Source organism: Ursus maritimus, unplaced genomic scaffold (genome assembly GCF_017311325.1).
Source record: "Ursus maritimus isolate PB19 unplaced genomic scaffold, ASM1731132v1 scaffold_7, whole genome shotgun sequence".
Classification (NCBI taxonomy): Eukaryota; Metazoa; Chordata; class Mammalia; order Carnivora; family Ursidae; genus Ursus; species Ursus maritimus.
The window spans coordinates 26,966,901-26,984,424 of NW_024426885.1; positions in this window are offsets into that span (position 1 = coordinate 26,966,901).

The following is a 17,524-nucleotide window of genomic DNA, read 5'->3' on the forward strand; positions in this document are numbered from 1 at the left end:
GGTGGTGGGAAAAGCTTGGCGCGCCTTGCATCAAAATCACAAAAGTTACCTGGGATGTAATTGTAGCTTCCTGTCCTCTCCTCTTGATTTGACTTTGAGAAAGTAATTTGCCAGAGTTGGGCCTCAATTTGCCCATCTGTTAAATAAAGAAGTGATCTTCCCCCACGGAGTTACCGCTGTAGTTTTGAGACAGTTCTTCACCTGAGAACAGCTCCTGGGACCCAGTCATTATCACTATCTACCGAAGGCTAAAAGGGTCTGAGGGCTTCCTTGTGTTTCCATAACTAGAAATCTCTATCAAGAAATATGTTCTTAATCTTGTCAGGGAAACCCAGGAAGAAGAATCTTTTGCCCTTCCAAGGGGAGGGAGGACACATTTGCCGTCCCCACCGCAGACCGCGGCATTAATGAGTCAGACAGACAGCGCCACTGAACCCACATATGCCGAGCGAATGCCAGAAAAAAATGAAAAAGCACCTGCCAGCAGAGGGGTTGGTATGATGAGTGGGTTGGCTAGGGAAGATGGGATGGGGGAGGGGCAAAGCACGGAACTCCTTTTTTAAGGGAAGGTGGTTCTTGGAGGGGTCACATTTTGCATTTGGGGGACAGAGAGAGTTGGAGGAGCTGTGCGGGGAATATTCCTCGCACAGCACGTGGGCATCTGAGCAGAAGCCTCACACAGAGCAGAGCGCAGTGATCAGGGCCTGAGAGGTGAAGGGCGTGAGTGGAAGGAGATAGACCAGGGGGGGAAATACACCGGAGGGTGAGGAAAGCTACCTTAAGGACTCTCTGGAATGAAAATGGGGTTTAAACAAATTAGCAGGAAGCCGCTAGAGGCCCGAAGTGTGTGTAGGACAGAGGCTTTGTTAGCACCGAGTGGTTTCCTTTACATCTGTTCCTTCCCGCCGTCTCCCCTCCTTCACCCCAAACTCTGCTTTTATCAGATCCAGGTGGGGCTCCCGGCCACTTGCCTACACAGAGAAGGGCCCAAAACACCGCGGCTCGGGTCAGAAGGCAAAGGTTCATGAAATGACCTTGAAGGTCAGGGAGGCAATAACCATGGCTCTGAGCAGGATGGAAGCTCAGTAGACAAGTATTTATCATGTTTTTAAGACCTCACATGAGCTTCCTTTGTCCCACATGACGCCTAGACTAAGAGAGAAGCTTGGAATCTCAATCAATCTCTCTCTCTCTCTCTCTCTCTCACACACACACACACACACACACACAGACACACACACTCCCACCTCCTCTTCCTCTCTCCTCTCCAAAAACCCTGGTTCTCCTAAATACAACCTTGGTATCCCCCCAACAGTAGAAAACAACCCCAACAAGTGCCTATGAAAACAGCCTTTAAGACTCATGAATATTTAGCTCGTCCTCATGTAAAATATATGACTTTGTGTAAGGATCAGGCGAACGAGGTGCATGATTTTTTTCTGATTTATGGGCCTGGAGACGGATTATTCATAGCAGAGCAGCTGTGTGGAAAGATTCATCCGCTGCAAAATGTGATTGTACATCAGGCAGTGTGTGGGAACGGAGCTATGACTAATGGCTGCTTTACATATAAATGAGAAGGTTTGTGCTAGGAACTGTAAAAAAATACAATCACTCAGCTGACGGGCAGGCTCCTTATCGTGGGTGCAGGAGAGGGACCACAGGAAAGGCAGGCAAATGAATGCCTTGCCCTAAAAAGCCAGGTGGGGGTAAGAGTCAGGGAGCAGGAGAGGGGATGTAAGGAACGGGGGGACGCAGCCAACTCTCCCTATCTGGCCTGGCCGTCGTCAGTCTCTGTATTTGTAACTCCATCTACCAGGCCCCGCTGTGACCTCTGAGAGCTTGTCAGGGCAGAGAGGTGGCCCAACGGAAGTAGCTGCGTCGCCAACACATCCAAGGGTGATGACCGGGTCCCGAACTCTCCAGAGCTTGGCGTTAGGCTGCTGAAGAGTCAGGTCCATTCCAGAAGTCAGCACGAGATTCATCTCGGGAAACCTCAGAAGAGAAAAATTGTGCAAATCTGAGATTTCCCCCTGCCACTCCTCACGTCTCCCTCGCCTTCTCCTGTTCATCTCTCTCCTCTCTTGTAGCTGAGACAGGCTGTCTAGACACTGCAGATGTGGACAGATGTTGGGTCTGTAATTTATAACAACGGCCTCCAGAAGGCAATTCCAATTTGTTTCGGTAAGGCTTTGAGTTACAGGCAGAAAAAATATCCTGTAAATACTGTTGACTTACATGGTAAGTACACCAAGGGTTTACTTAGTGAACAACCACTAACTGCAGTATAATTACTTATCCCTGCAGATTACCAGAGAGTTTAATGACACTGAGCAGGTAATGACCACCAAACCGAGTCTCTGGTTTGAGGGGGGCCAGGAGAGCAAGGGAGCTGAGCCATACTCAACAGAATTTATGCCTGTTTCTTCAAGTCAACAATTAGTCTCCATTTTGAGGGTCTTTCCGTGTTATCTACATGTTAGATATCCCCTCGCTATCACACTGAACACCAAGCAGGTTGGATCCTCTCTGTTGCTTTCCACTCATACAGTTTTAAACCATGTGGTATCTGGGGTACTCACAAAGCCCTCAGACAAGCCAGGAGGCTGGAAAATTACCTTTGCCGTTATCATGATGGGCCATGTACTCAGCAGCAGGGCCGAGCTGCACTGACTCACCCTCTCTCTCCTGCCGGCCGATGACTACACAGCTGTCCAGGCCAACAGTGAAGGGGACCGGCCTACCCAAGATCAAGCTAATCCTCGTGAGGACTATATTCTGATTGGGTAATTATAATGCGAAATGAAAAGGTGAATTTCTAGAATAGTGTTTCAAGAAATTCAGGGTGTTTCCTACCACCATCTGGTGTGGGGGGGGGGAGGTGTGCGTGTGCAAGGGAAGCAGGTGGCTAATATCAGGGCCAGTGCACGGAGAAGTCTGGTAACCTGGCCATGATTAGTCTGTTGGTAGCAGAAGCCAGATTTGTACTTGGGGTCTGCCATTCCCGAGAACTCTGACCAGCTGGTCCCCCTGGGATTCAGGGATCAGAGTTGGCCAGCAGCTGGGGAGCTCAGGCTTCCCTGGGCATATAGGGTTGCAGCTGAAATAGACCGCAGGGTATCGTTTATGTCAGTCTGGGGAAGGGGAAAGAGGAGTGGGAATAAAGGGGGTAGGAAAACGTGGAAATCAAATGAACACATTGGCAGGGGTGGATTCCACTTTTTAATCCATCACCAACCTCATCTAGTTTATCTGTTTCACAGAATCTTCCTCCCCCTTCTTGTCTGTCCAAAAACAGTCAAACAAAACTTTACACACCCCTAGGCACAGAGCCCTGGATTTTCACAGACCATGAAAGGAAAGCCCGATGCCAGTTTAAGGACAGATAATGTCTGGAGCATCCGGATTCTGTGTGATGGTTGCTGTGTTCTCCCCTTCTCATTCTTCCCCTGCCCTGGCCCTACTTTCTGTCCATCCAACTTCAATGATATCTTGAGTCACCTGAAGAAGTTCATCTGGTTTAGAATGTCAGCTCCGGCAGAGCCACGAAACTGATCACTAGCTAGGAGGCTAAGCCACCTGGGCCGAAGGGAAGGGGTTAGGAGTATCAGGCGTCATGGCTGAAACTGCTCTTCTCTGGAGGGCACTGGCCAGGGGGTCTGGCCTCAGGTGCTGCCCAGGAGAAAAGGTGTCAGCTGCAGAAGAATGGGTTCAGGAAACAATTTGTGTCTTAGAAGTTTAAGGTTTTGGATACAATGTCTAAAGAGACTCTGGAGACTTCTTTTATGGAGACTTTAAAAAATATGAGTGACTCCAACTTGCCAGGGGTGTGTGAGATTTTTGTCCTACTGAGAGATATAGATGACAATGGCCTGGAGCCCTCTAAACCCAGGAGATCCTTGTAAGTGCACCAAGCCTCACACAGCTCCCTGGCAGGAGCGGATAGGGATATTTGAACTTCCAGCCCTAGGAGGGCTGTGGAAAGAAGGAGGGACGCCCTCTGGTCAGGGAGGACAAATGAGCTATAATAATGTTAATATCTGACATGAATTGAGAGATTACTGTGTGCCAGGCACATATTTTCTCCTTGATGATACATCTATGCATTAGCTCTTCGAGAAAGAAAACATTACCCACTGCCAGGGAGCAGAACTTCCTCAAAATAAGAGGAAGCCCACGGCACACAATCCCACTCCGCGGCTCGCCAGCATTAGCTGGATGGTTACGTACTTTCTACGGTGGAGGACAGAAGCAAGAGGAAAAGTCAGCTACAGAGACATACAGCCAAAGTCGTCTATGGGGAGGGAACTTCAGGGTGCAGGCTCAGGGGTCTACATACTTGGAAAGGAGACATCACGGGACATATGAGAGCTAGTGAAAGAACAGGGTCACTGACCCACTTGTATACCTCCATGAGCGCACACCCACGCATCACACGTACACAAAGATACATATCACCTAGTGAGTCAATATCTCTGAATTCATGAGAAAGGATCACATAGCTTAGTCAAAAGGGACATATTACAAGCCACGGTTGATTCTATACACACAGGAATAATGCCGCAGCTCCCACAAAGACCTTCCCAGACTTCTTAATAAGCTAACACAAGCCTGGGGTGTTAGAGGAAGGACAGGGCAGGACTGGGAAGGGGTCGCTTTATGGGCATCTCCCCAGAGAGATTCACGTCTGGTCTTTTCCAAACCGAGTCTCCCTGCTGGCCAGACCTGGAACCTGAGTGAGGTGTCACATGTCTGTGGGCAGGCTATGGGCGGACAGGCTAAGGTCTGGGTCAGGGGGAAGCAGGGGTCTAGAGTCCAACTTCAGTTTATTTCTCCAGCACATACCAGACCCTGAGAGTCCAAAAATAGTTGCCTGAAATAAATAGTAGAAAGACCAGGGGCTTTGGAGCCAGAAAGCCTAGGTTTGATTCCTCTTTTACTGATTAGTATCTGTTCATTCATTAATTCACTCAATAAATATTGACTGAGCATCCATATGTGCCAAGTGTGTGACCTTTTTGGGACAAGCTATTTAAACTCAGTTGGCTTCAGGGCACGTGGGTGGCTCAGTCAGGTAAGCAGTTAAATGTGTCTGCCTTCAGGTCAGGTCATGATCCCAGGGTCCTGGGATCGAGTCCCACATTGGGCTCCTTGCTCAGTGGGGAGTCTGCTTCTCCCTCTCCCTCTCCCCCTCCACCCTGCTTGTGCTGTCTCTATCATGCGTGCTCTCTCTCAAATAAATAAATAAATAAAATCTTTAAAAAAATTAACTCAATTGGCTTCAGTTTCCTCATCTATAAAACAGGGATAATAACACCTAGGTGTCACAGGTATTGTGAGGATTACATGAGAAGAGGTGCTTGGCACACAGTTGATTCCCAGTAAATGCTTCTTATTAGCACTGGTAAAAGAATTCCAATCATGCCCCTTTAATAAAGTCTCTTCTGCTGTTCTTCCACCCCACTGGTGGCCGAGCTGTGTCTGGGGGAAGTTTGGGAGAATTTTATACCGCCCCAGATGAGCCACTTCTCATAGGCGACTTTCACAGGAGAGTTTTAGCACCAGGGTGATCTGACTGGTTTGTCTGCCTCCCTCCCCTGACTGTGAGCTCCTCAGGGGAAGGGGCTGTGTCTTCACTTGTTCAGCATGTGGCACAGGGCCTGTGACAATGCCTGGCCCACAGGAGGCATTCAGTAGATGTTTGCTGACTCAGTGAAAGAAGGATGGAGCAGGGTCTCTTTCTTTCTTTCTTTCACTTTCTTTCTTTCTAAGATTTTATTTATTTATTTATTTATTTATTTGAGAGAGAGCAAAAGCGAGAGAGATCACAGAGGGAGATAGAGAAGCAGACTCACTGCTGAGAAGAGAGCCTGACGCGGGGATCAATCCCTGGACCCCGAGATCACAACCTGAGCTGAAGGCAGACGCTTAACGGATTGAGCCACCCAGGCGCCCCAGGAGCAGGGTTTCTATCCCTGTAATGGTTGTGAAAGCCCCTTGTTTCCTCATTCAACAAATATTTATCGAGCAGCTACCATGTCCCCAGTACTGTTCCAGGTGTTGGAGATATAATGGTGGGCAGAATAGACACGGTCCCTGCCCGCATGGAGCTCAGAGTCCAGCGGGAGAATACAGATTGTAATCAAATAGTCGTACAAAAACCAGGATCTTACAACAGCGACCTGTGCTGCAAGAGGAAGTATTTGAGGCTGAGAAAGCGTGTCAAGGAGGAAAGAGCTAACTAAGTCTGGACAGGCACAGAGGGCTTCCTCCGGGATGCAACATTCTGGCTGACCCCTGAAGAGCGAGGGGGGGTTAAGGCCACGCTGGGGTGGGGAGGCTGCCCCGGGCAGGAGTCTTCCAAGTGGCTGGTTAGAACGCGGCACATTTGGACAACAGGAAAAGGCCAATATGGCTGGAGCGTGCCTTGCAACTCAGAGTGTGGAGCAAAGATCTTGGAGTCATGGGTTCCAGGCTTCATCTTAAGAGCAAGGGGACACCATAACAGGGTTTCAAGCTGAGGGACGGCAGTAGTGACAGGACCACCACCGGGCCCAGCTGAGGGGGCAAGGCGACATGTGTCGCGACTGCAGTCGGGCGGATAGGGGTGGGGGGTGGGTTGAGTCAGCCAGGCAACAGATGGCAGTGGCCTTGGACTGAGGTGATGGAGAGAGGAAGGGCAGGGGAGGAAAACACTGCTTGCTTGAGGTGGAGGTGACGGGGCTCCCTGACGTGGGTCCTACAGCAGCAGATGAGGGGACAGAGGAGCCATGGGTAACCCCTAGGTCTGTAAAACTTGCTCCTCGCATCTGTCTGCTCCTTGCTCACTTCTAGAAAAGCTCTCCTCGCTTTTCCACCCAAGAGTTTAGTTCTGATAGCCTTCGGAGGTAGACAGATTTCCACTTCCAGAAAATGAGAGAGACTATGACGAGACACCCCACAGTATCTGGGAGGCACCTAGAAGGTCATTTTCCCAAGCAAGCCCCTTGCCACTGAGGCACTCATTCATCCTCCCAAACTCACCCAAACCCAAACATACTCTCAGATTCTCCGGCTCCCCACACTTCCACAGACCTCCAAACACTCCCTACAGACCACTTCATCCTACCCTTATTTATCCTTGCCTCCCAAAGCCCTGCATGCCCCCTCCCCCGCTCTTCTCCCTAGCCTCCCCCACCCCCAGCCCCTACCTCCCTCTGCCTCCACTTCACCCTATTAAGAAACAACAACCCCCCAGAACGCCTGCCCCCGGCTGCTGCTCCCTGAGCCCCGCCCGCCCGCCCTCCTCCTGCTCCTCTCCCTGACAGATGCCTCAGAGCCCCGGGCCGCAGTTAAGGTGACGAGATGCAGCAATTCTTTATGAACATTTCATTCCTGCTCGCTACACGACGTAAATTAGATGGTGTGTTACATTCGGGCAATAAGAGAGATATGTCACCACGACGCTGGCCCATTGGATGGAGAGGGTAATCCTGCCGTGAATTTCATTACTGCTTTTATATAGACAGAATTAGCTCGGTGACAGCGAGCCTGATTGTCTTTCACTAGGGGTTTGGAGAAGAGCTGAAAGGATTTCACCCTGATGTGCACACTACTGAGTGACCCCGCTCACCAGCCGCTCCGCTGATTGCTTTGCACCTTGCAGACCCGCGATTGGCTCAGCCTCGCCCGCCGCCTCGCCTCCCTCCCTGGTCCCCAGCCCTCCCCGCCTGGCTTTTTCTTAAAGCAAGAAGAAAGGAGACCTAATGGAGGAGTCACAAGGTCATGAAGGGAAATTTGTGTGTGGGGAGGGGCAAGTTGGCCAAGTTAAAAAATACCCAGCAATCAATCTCGGGTCAGAGTCTTCTGGACAGAAGCTGGCGCCGCTCACTCTTGCCTCCCAGAAAAGGGCAGGAAGGAGCTTGGGCCACGTGTCCACTACCCTCAGGGCAAAGGAGGGACTGGGTAGGGCCTGGCAAATCCTCGTGAGTCTCCCTAGCAGACACTCCGGAGCTGCCATCGGGTTCCTGTCCCTTTGTCTCTTGCACCTTTGGGTCCTCCCGCCATGGGCTCTTTCTCCACCTCCCAGGCAGGGAGAGTTGGGAGAAGCAAGAGCAAGACCATTGTCACTCCCAGCCCATGGACTCAGCAATTCCAATGTGAAAGGTGAGGGAGGGGCGTGGATTCCCTTCACTCTGCTTCCCACGCTCACCATCATGGCTCCCACCCCAACCCCACCACAACTCTACACAACACTCTTCAATGACCTCCGAAATCCTTAATAGGCCCTGGATGGCCCAGCCCAGCAGCCTGCAAACAAGCCCAGGCTGGGGACTTCCTTCCTGCTGTTTCTCTCTGTGGGAATGGCTAGTTCTGAAGAGTCAGCCCCCTCCCTGTTCTCTGGGTCGCTACCTCAGTATCTCTCACCTCTGTCACCTTGCCCACTCTCTCCTTCCCCTCTGGCAATCCCTCAGCAAACATCGTCCACTAAGCTTTCTGGAGGCGGAGGCAGCTGGTTGCCCTGGGGCTGGCCAGGGAGGCTGACCATTGCTGGACCCTGCTGACTACTCTGCCCCCTTTCAGAAGCCCCCAGGGAGACCCTCAGAGATTCCATTTCTTGCAGGCTCAAGGGCCAGGCATCAAGCGGGCAGAATAATCTCCTCAAAGCCCATCATCTTTTGGTCAATCCGATACATCTGTCAGGAAAGTTTCTCTCGCAGCCCAGACCAGCCGGCTCTGTGGCCTGAGCTGAGGGGGATTAAGGCCACAGTTGCCACTTTCCAGAGGGGGAGGAGGAGGCTCTCCGGACCTCACGGCAGAGCTGAGCGGTCCTCGGAGGCCTGGCACAGGGTTTCTGCACCCTGACTCTGTCTGCCCTGGGGTTGGGTGCACTGAGCTCCGCTTCCAGCCCCCCCATACAGCACCGCAGCTCCAACTGCCTATCCTCCATGGAGCCCAAGGAGAGGGTTCTCCGATGATTGACTCGTGAAGTCGCTCTGGGCAAGTTTTACGCCGAAAGCCCTTCTCTGTGAAGCGAAGACTAAGTCTACGATGCTGAAACTACAGTCTGACCCCGCCTATATGCTAGCTGCATGATGTCATCACACCTCTCTGAACTTCAGCTTCAAAAGGAGAGTCGTAATAGCTGCTGTGGGGGGGCTGTGGTGCAGTCCCGTGCTTCCCTCAGTGCTGAGGGAGGGTCTCCCACCAACACCTTGCCCTGTCAGACTTCCTTGGATTTTTCTCTGCTGAAGAGAGCTGTCTCACTGAAGGCCATGCCTTTCCCTGGGCAGCCTGCATCCACTGCCTTGTCACCATGGGCACATGAAGGCCCAGCCACCTCTCTGTACCTCGGGACACTTCAGAAGGGCCATCCCTGCCTCCGAGCCCCCCTCGACGTGGGCAAAAGCCTTTTTGGAGACTACAGCACCACCCAATTTCTCCCTCTGTCCAGTCCTGCTTCTTTCCAGTTCCTTCTCTTGCACTAGTGGTAATCCCAAGAGCACTCCCCAGTAAAGTTCTAGCACCATGGACACCATCCCGAAGTCAGCTTCCAGACCCAACCTGCAGACAAGTCCTGCCTACCTACCCGTGGGGCTGGTAGGACAAAGGGGTTTAGTAAAGGGCTATGTAGCTGTTGCTGCCTATCATCATCATCACCATCACCACCATCACCACCATCATCACCATCATCATCACCGTCATCATCACCACCACCATCATCATCATCACTGTCATCATCATCACCACCATCATCTCCATCATCATCACCATCACCACCATCACCACCATCATCACCATCATCACCATCATCATCATCGCCACCATCATCACCGCCATCATCAACACCATCATCACCGCCATCACCATCATCATCACCGCCATCACCATCATCATCACCACCATCATCACCATCATCACCATCACCACCATCATCACCACTGTTACAGCAAGCTTGCCTAGCTGGCATGATGGGGTCAGCATACTTTGGCCAGGAAATCCAGTGAACGAACACCCAGCCTTCTTTTTTCTCTTAAGGACAAGGTTCTTTGCACTCTGCCTTTTTGTCTTCTGATTGGAATGACCTTCCCAGATTGTCCAGACTGTTCCTCAGGTAGCCCAGCCATGGTCCCAAGGATCTATCTAGGGGTTCAAACTGCCAGGGTTCTGTTACCCATATCTCATTCTTTGCCCCTAGAATCAGGAGCTAAGTGCCCACTGGATATCTCTCCTACACTCTCTGGATGTATTTCTAGCTGGGCTCCCTACCCTTTTATTTAAAGCATGTACTTTCCTCCCATAGACGAAAACATCCATCCTTGGGGAATAACAACAGGTCTCAAATGAGGCCTGAGAACAGGGTCTCGTCTTCTTTGCACCAAGACTTCCTTCTTTCTGGGCCTTGTTTACAGCCCCTCCCCCCAAATAAAGAAAGCCTAGGATCCCTCTCCTAGAGAATAGGGGGGAGAACAAGCAATGGTCTCAGATAATTGTTACCCTTCTAAGTACGCCCACCCTGTCTCACTACTGGGCCCCCAGCCTTGTCAGCATTTTGGGGTTGTGTGGCAGGTAGGGACACTGCCAGGTGAATCAGATCTTCTACCCTGTCCCTACTCCTGGGCCCTGACCCAGAATGCGTGCTTCTCAGGAGTGCATGTCCTGCATCTCTTCTAGAGCTTTCCCTGTAAAGCTGCAGGCACAGAGCGAGGAGCCAGGGATGTGGGAGATGGAAGTTTCTCACCCTACCCCCCATTCTGACATCACAGGCCTCACTTTCTGACACTAATTGGTTGCCATAGAAACCAGTTCCTTAAAGTACATGACAACTTGAGGTGGAGGGAGGGCGAGCCACAGGAACCAGGCCTGCCACAAAGAATCCACAGAGCCCCTCAGCAGCAAGCAGGGCTGCCCGGAGTCCCTATCCTCTGCTGGTACATACGCTTTGCACATAAGGAGAAAAGTCCACCAGCTCAGGAAAATGCCCCAGGACTGCACAAAGGTAATCCTACTTCACCACTCCTACCATTTCCCACTTCATTTGGAAGTCTGTCTTATCTTTGAGTAGAGAGATCTTGCTGCAAAGTCAGAGTCCAAAGCAAGAAAAGTCAGCCACTTACCCTGGAACAAGAGGATATCAGATGTGATGTGCGCCTCTCACTCCCAGTTCTAGATTAGAAGTCATCTTTTCTAAGAAACTATCCTTAACTAGCCAATCTCCCATCCCCATCACACACACACACACACACACACACACACACACACACCCTGTCTCTCTCTCTCCCCTCACCACTTACTCATTCTAGAGCTTACACGGTCTTTTTTTTTTTTTTTTTTAAGATTTACTTATTTATTTTAGAGAGAGGGAGAGAATCCTGAAGCAGACTCCTGCTGAGCATGGAGCCCAACACGGGGCTCCATCCCAGGACCCTGAGATTATGACCTGAGCCGAAATCAAGAGTCGGTTGCTTAACCAACCGAGCCACCGAGGTGCTCCTTACACATTCTTTCAGTCATTCATTCAACAGGCATTTATGAGCCTCTGGTATGTTGTAGCCCCCGTGCCAGGCCTGAGGGATCCAGCCAGGGGCTGACAGGGACCTGCCTCTATGGAGCGCACCGTCAGCATCTTCCACACTCGTGCGCATCCTTTTCGTAAGTATCTCTGGGTTTTCTTTTCCATTCTAGTCCCCCAGTGTGGTAAGCCTTCTGCTTGCTGATAAGGTGGGGTGCAGTTTGCTTAGTAATCCCCTTCCCCTGGGCTTTCCAAGACTGGAGATCTTCAGCCTATTAATATACATCTTTGCCTGACACTAGACTCCAAGATTTGGGGCCCCTCAGCCTTCCATGTCATCCCATTGCTCTCCGAACCAGCCTTTTAAGGACCCTGGATTCTTCCCTGGCTTTCAAGGCCACGGAGCTGAAGAATGGATGGGACTTGAGGACGGCAGCAGAAAGGTAGGTCTGCTGTGTGTCCACTGGAATGGGTGCACGGCCATCAGACACACCCGTGCCCTCCTCCGCCCGTGTCCTGCCATCACGCATGCGCACTAACGGTGGCTGTATCTGTGCCTTCTCCCAAATCAGCCAGTACGGGGATGTGAGCATGTGTGTGATTCCACTTATGAGCGTGAGTGAGCATGTGTTCAGGGGAAAGGGAATTTAGGGGTATGTCTCTATGTGTGTTTTTTCCAAATGCTTGGCTTTTTTCAAAATGGCTTAGAGCACTACTGTCATTTATGGGGTTTAAAATGTCAGAACAGGGCCCGTGGGGAGGCAGGGGAGATTAAACTGCAAACAGTGAAGGTTATAGATGACGTTTCTGATAGGCTGACAGGCAGACTCAAATGATGCTGCACTTTAGCAATCATTTAAACACACGCGCGCGCACACACGCACACACCAGATCCTCTCTCCATATTTTAATGGCATATTCTGAAGGCTAAAAACATAAAAGGCCATGTCTAGAAAACCACAGCTCTGCTTTCAGAATCCAACCTGCAGCTGTCTGGCGTGTGTGTGCGCGTGTGCGTGTGTCTGTTTACTCAAGTGTACCCCCCTGTCCCAAATGAACACGTATGCTTATTTGTATTTTAGGGTCTGCACAGGTTAATCCCACCTCACTTTCATACAGTGTCCTCCACGATTAACAAAATACAGCCCATCTCATAGTCTGCCTGAGCACCCTAACCACTTACACAAAGAGGCAGGGCCGGATTACTACCCCTATTTTACAGATAAAAGAATACTGAGGCTCAAAGAGGTCCAACGGACTTCCCAAGACCACCCAGAAGTAACCAAACTAAGGTTAGAAGCAGGGCCTTTTTATACTTACCCAGAAATCTTTTCTGGAGGTTGTGGTTCTCAACCCGGGCTACACTTTAGAATCACCTGCAGAGCTTTAAATCCCACCGGGCCCCCAGAGATTCCGGTCCAGTTGTTCCAGAGGTGGCCCTTACAGGATGTTTTTGAAGACCCCTGGTAATGCTAACAGGGAGGGGATATCCCCAAGGTCTGATTATGCTCACATCCCCTCCACGTGAATGTGGATTCCAGTCTCCTTCCTTCTCAAGGTCTATCTCTGCACGTACTTCCCAGAAGACTGAATTTCCAGGAGGATCGGATCCTTCTGCCTTAGCCTGACTCCCCACTTAGAAAGTTGCTCAGCTCGGCCTGGTGCATGAAGAGGCTATTGGCCACGTGCCCCACAGTTGGGACCACCTGATAAGGGGCAGACCGTGTTGTCTCAGTAAAAGGGAAGGAGGAGAACCAGCCCCACCTGGGACCGTCAGCCGGAAAAGGCCATGGGGGTGAGGCGCAACTCTTAGTGACCTAGGCTGAGAGGAAAAAGGGAAAGAGATGGAAAACAGAGAAAGGAGAAGAGGAGAAGGAGAGCGGGCTCCTTGGGAGATGATACCAACCAGCTCTGTGCTAAAAACACCTCCCTCGGCCACTGCAGGAGAGCTGGCCTCGCACAGCAGTTAGGAGCAGACCCAGCAGTGGCCTGCCTGCGCTTGAATCCTGGTTTCTGCTTACCAGCTGCGTGATTTTGGGCAACTCCTTAACATCCCTGTGCCTCAGTTTCCTTATCATTAAAATACCGATTATAGGACCCGCATCACAGGGTCTCCAGGATTCAGGGAGTCCGTGTCGAGCCCCCAACACAGCAGGAGTACTGGGTAGGGGTTAACTGTGAGGACCCTGCTCTATTTGATGCTTTGGAACTCTCCCTCCTTGAAACTCTTCCTATCTTCCTGAACGTTCCTTCTCCATCTCCTTTGCTAGCCCTGTTCCTCTGCCTTCCCTCTGAGTCATGGGGTCTCAGCCTGAGGACCTTTTAGAGCTTACTGCCAGAGATTCAGACTGTTTGTCTGGGGTGGGGCCCCGACACGGGTGTTTTCAAGCTCCTTTCCTGATCCAAATGTGTTGCCAAGGTTGAAAACCACCCGAGTGCTGTTGCTCCCTGAGTCTCTGCTCTTACCCCCTTCTCCCCTCACTCGTCCTTCCCAAGTAACTGACCTCCTTCCCATGGCCTTAATTATCATCCAGAAGCTGGTGACTCTCCAATCCATGTACCCTGACAAGACTTCTTTCTTGAACTCCACAAGCTATTTTCAGCTTCCTGCCAGACACCTTAATTTCCAAATGTGTGACGATAAAGTTCTTAACGGTCTCTCAGCCGCCTGCATATCTGCACTGAGATGTGCTCTAGACAGCGCCTCCCAAGTACGCGTCCCGATCACGTACTCAACATTTTGTACTTTCCACCCAAACCTATTCCTCCCCACCACCCCCCCCCCGCATTCCCTGTCTCGGTCACTTCCAACCACCCACGCAGGCAAGAACTGGCAGCCAGCCATTGAACTGGCAGCCACGAGGTCTCTCCCTTATTCCCGCACCCAGTCAGCTACAAACTCCTGTCGTTTCCCCTCAGGTGCACTCCTGCCTGGCTCCTTGGGATCCCCACACCGCGCCAGATCCCCACCCCTCCCACCTCCAGTGTTTTAGGCTGCACCCTTCCCCCACTTCTTCATCCTCAGAGCTATTTTTTGGAAATGCGAATCACTCCACTGCTAAAGCCCTTCAGGAGAGAAGTCAACTTTGCACAGCCCTTTACTATCTGTCCCCTTCCACTGGCGTCCCTCGAAGTGACCCCCCCTCCGTGCTTCAGTTCTCCAGGCGTGCCAGGCTGCTGGACACCTCAAGGCTTTTGCACATGCCATTCCCCCTGCCTTAAAGACTCTTCTCTTCCCCTCCCATTCTGCCCACATTTACAATTTAGCTGAAGCACCAGCCCCTCTAGGAAGTACCACCTGACTACCGCTCTCTTCTTGCCCCCGCTGCACCCTGTAGCTAATGTCTACTGTGTTGGCTCTCGTCGTGCCTTCTGTTTCCTCGTTTCCATGCCTGTCTCCCACACCGACTGTGATCATCCGTAAGGCACGGCCCTGTCTTAGTTGTCTTTGAGGAGTACAGTGAGTAGGCAAGAGACCAGACTCCAAGGTGTACGTGGGGTTTTTACAGACTGTTTGGTTCCCTTGGCTAAGGCACTTCATGAAGCACGCTTTAGGTCATACTCCGGATTTTGTTTATTTAATTGCTTGGTTTTTTTTTAAGTAGGCTCCATGCCCAATATGGGGCTTGAGCTCACAACCCTGAGATTAAGAGCTGCATGCTCTCCCAACTGAGCCAGCCGGCCCCCCTCTGCTCTGGATTTTAAGGGTAGCTTCCTTCCTCCTGCAGTCAAGCAGAGAGGCCAGGTAGGAGCAGAGACCCAAAAAAGCCACTCTCCTGACACTGTGCCCGGAGGTTCCTCCCTTGGGTCTGCCCCTCCAGGCTCCAGAACTGGGAGCTCTGACCACCATAACCCCTGGTACCCCTTCATTGCCCAACCAAAGTGAGTGGAGTCATCTTTCCTCTCTTTCATCTGAGATCAGGCCGGAACGCTGCCAAAGGATCCTTCAGAGAGAAATGAAGAAAAACTAAAAGCAAGCAAGCAAACAGACCTATAAATACTTAGAAATGCAGAAATGGACAGAATGCAAATGTCTGATTCTAATTTGTCACCCGTGCCTAAGGGAGAACAGTCCAGAGTTGCCTTCTGGGGGCACCTGGGTGGCTCAGTCAACTAAATGTGTGACTTGATTTCGGCTCAGGTCACGATCTCAGTGTCCTGGGATTGAGCCCTGCCAGGGCCCCTGCTCTGTGGGGAGTCTGCTTATCTCCCTCTCCCTCCGCCCCTCCCCCCCCAAATAAATCTTAAAAAAAAAAAAAAAGAGTTGCCTTCTGGACCTTGGAACCCTTGCCTAAGAGAGTGCATTCAAGAGTCACCTTCTCGTGGCGCCTGGGTGGCTCGGTTAAGTGTCTGCCTTCAGCTCAGGTCATGATCTCAAGGTCCTGGGATTGAGTCCTCCATCGGCCTCCCTGCTCGGCAGGGAGCCTGCTTCTCCCTCTGTCTGCTGCTCCCCCTGCTTGTGCTCTGTCAAATAAATAAATAAAATCTTTAAAACAAAACAAAACAACAAAAGCCACCTTCTCCTCCCACCATTGCCCAAGTTAGGGACTAGGCAGGAATCCTAGTCCCATCCCAGGCAGCACAGCAGCTAAAAAGTTGCAATTCTTACAGCCAGCGAAAATGGAAGCAAGCCCTCATCCTCACAGAAGTGGAAGGTCAAGGCCATCAGCCGTCTAGAGCAACAGAAAAAGTCAGGGGCCCAGAGAATAGCCCGCAGACAAAATGTGGTCTCTGGGACACTCAGAGCAGTGTTTGCCTCGTGTATGGCTGGATTTGCCCTGCCAGACCCCTGCTTGCTGATATTCCTAGAGTCCTCACCATATGTCGGCACTGGCCAAACACCAGATCAGACTGAGTAACTCTCACAACAACCCTATGAAATAGGGACATTATTATTCCTGTTACAGATGAGGAAACTGACTTGCGAGTGAGGCTAAGTGACTTTTCCAAGGTCACAATGCTGGTAAGTGGCTAAGCTAGGATTCAAATTCAGACAGTCTGACTCGAAAACCACAGGCTCTTAACCTCCATGGCATACTGCTTAACACATATAACAGGTGATTATTCAATATTTGCTAACTGTAATAATAGCTAACATTTATTGAACATTTAACAATGTGCCAAGCACTGTGTTAAGCACTTTATATGCATTATTTTATTCACTAGACAGGTACTTTTAGTATTCCCATTTTATAAATGAGAACACTGAGGTTTAGAGAAGTTAAGAGCATTGTCCATGGTCCCAAAACTAGCAGGTGAAAGAACTGGAATACAAACCCAGAGGATTAGATAAATGAATGACTAGAGGCACAGACAATCCCCCCCACCAGCACCACTAGCACCCCAGAGAGTGTCCATGAAAGCAAGGGGTCTTTTCAGGAGCTCTGACAAGGTGGCTGACACCTTGATAAAGGCTGTCTGTGAGCTTTTATCTTAAAAAAAAAAAAAAAAAGATGTTATTTATTTGACAGAGAGAGCGTGCACAAGCACGCAGAGTGGTAGGCCTTGGAAGAAGAAGACTTCCCACTGAGCAGGGAGGTGGACCGGAACTCGATCCCAGGATCCCAGGATCCCAGGACCATGACCCGAGCCAAAGGCAGATGCTTAACCAACAGAACCACCCAAGTGCCCCTGTGAGCTTTTATCTAAAACCATGTCCTGGCAAAGACACCTCCAGTCTGGATAGTTTTACCAAGTTTAGGGCCTAGTGTGCTCAGAAGTGACCCTAGAAGGCTGGGCCAGTTCCTCCTTTCTGCCAGGCCTCTCCAGAACACCCTCTCAACAGCTCTATCCACTCACAATAGTCTGGCACTTGGAATCTGGTGGGGTTTGGGGACCCCAATATCCAGAAAACCAGAGCCTCCAGGACCCTCCCCTAAGTAGGCGGTTTTCAGCAATCCAGGCTGGATCCCTTAGTTCCAGAGTCTCCGGCATTGGCTCCTGGGAGGAATCCTTACAGAGCCATCCAGGTACCTAAGAGAAGAGGGAGAGAGGAGGGAAGGAGCCAATTCCTAGCTCCCCCCCCCATCTTCT